Source organism: Anastrepha obliqua, chromosome 5 (genome assembly GCF_027943255.1).
Source record: "Anastrepha obliqua isolate idAnaObli1 chromosome 5, idAnaObli1_1.0, whole genome shotgun sequence".
Taxonomy (NCBI): domain Eukaryota; kingdom Metazoa; phylum Arthropoda; class Insecta; order Diptera; family Tephritidae; genus Anastrepha; species Anastrepha obliqua.
In genome coordinates, this window is record NC_072896.1 from 17,923,131 (window position 1) to 17,924,565 (window position 1,435).

Here is a 1,435-nt window from a genome sequence, read left to right on the forward strand (position 1 = left end):
TGGAGGTGAACAATATATGTGGTTTCAACAGGACGGTGCCACTTGGGGGCGAAAAATTTGATGGCCGAATAATTTCACGTCGCGGCGATGTCAATTGGCCGCCAAGATCATGTGATTTGACACCGTTGGACTTCTTTCTTTGGGTTCATTTGAAAGAAAAGGTGTACGTCGGTAAGCCAGCAACAATTCAAGAGCTAAAGGATGAGATAATTCGGCACATTAACGGCATAGAACCTCAATTATGCCTCAGGGTCATCGAAAATTTGGACCATTGGATGGAGGTGTGCCGCCGAGGCCGCGGCGATCATTTGGCCGATATTTTGTTCCATACGTAATTCAGCCATACCAATATTATTATAAATAATGAAGAGAAATGACAATAATTTCCCAAAAAAATTGTATTATATTCAAAATCAACACCGGCCCTTAAAACTTAACCACCCTTGTATAAGAAATATTTAAATTCACGTTCTAACAATTTTTTGACATATTCTTAAAGGATTATTAACATTTTATAATAAACAAAAACATTTTTTTTTTCGAAATTTTACAGGTATCTGTCCCATTAAATATATTATAAGAAATAAATTATTAAAAGGCATACGCAAAATCTAACGAGCCTCCGAGACTTTTTTTGAGACTAATTTAAGGGCTTCGTTCATACGTCGAAAAATCTCACTCTGTTTGCTCTATGAGATTCAAGAAAAATTCATAAAATATTGAAAATTATGTTAAAACAAAACAATTCGTGTAAAAAAAAACTTTTTTTCTTTTTAACTCGTGTTAAATCAAATTTATGTAAAAGAGAATTAGGTGTATCAGCTTTTTTTGAACTCAATTACTTTTTTTCATAAATTACTTGCTTAGCTTGCCACCTGGTTTTCACAGTTCCCTTTCCATACTTCTTTACTGCTGCCATCTACTCTTTAGTGTCAAATAATTATTTAGCCCATTGAAATGAAATCGAATTTACTATGGTGACAAATTTAACGGCCTGTTTCAGATCCTCGCATTTACACACAGTTGAGATAACGGCACTAAATCTATTCATATGCGTGGTATCAATAAAAAATTGATCTCATTTTTATGGCGAACCGCAAAAATGATTCGATTAATTTTAATACTATTCAAATTTGATATTCTTTCATTTAGTTTCTTATATCCCGCATATCTATATTTTAGTTTGTTCTTGTAAAATAAATTTTATTTTATAGGCAATTATAGTTATGCTTTATATGTACTGCAAATAACTATTTTCGAAAAGTCATTTATGTTTAATGTTTAATTAAAATAAATATTTACTTAGCAATAAAAAATATGTCATCTCAACGAAAAAAAATATTAAGAAAATATATTCTCATTTCTCCCCGACGGGGAATTGAACCCCGGTCTCCCGCGTGACAGGCGGGGATACTGACCACTATACTATCGAGGA

At 32.6% G+C, this 1,435-nt stretch overlaps 1 non-coding gene across 1 annotated transcript; it reads right to left on the reverse strand.

Annotated features, from left to right (window-relative positions):
• Positions 1-1,363: 1,363 nt before the first annotated feature.
• On the reverse strand, positions 1,364-1,435 carry Trnad-guc (transfer RNA aspartic acid (anticodon GUC)). Its single transcript has one exon. It is a non-coding gene; the product is annotated as a tRNA-Asp (tRNA).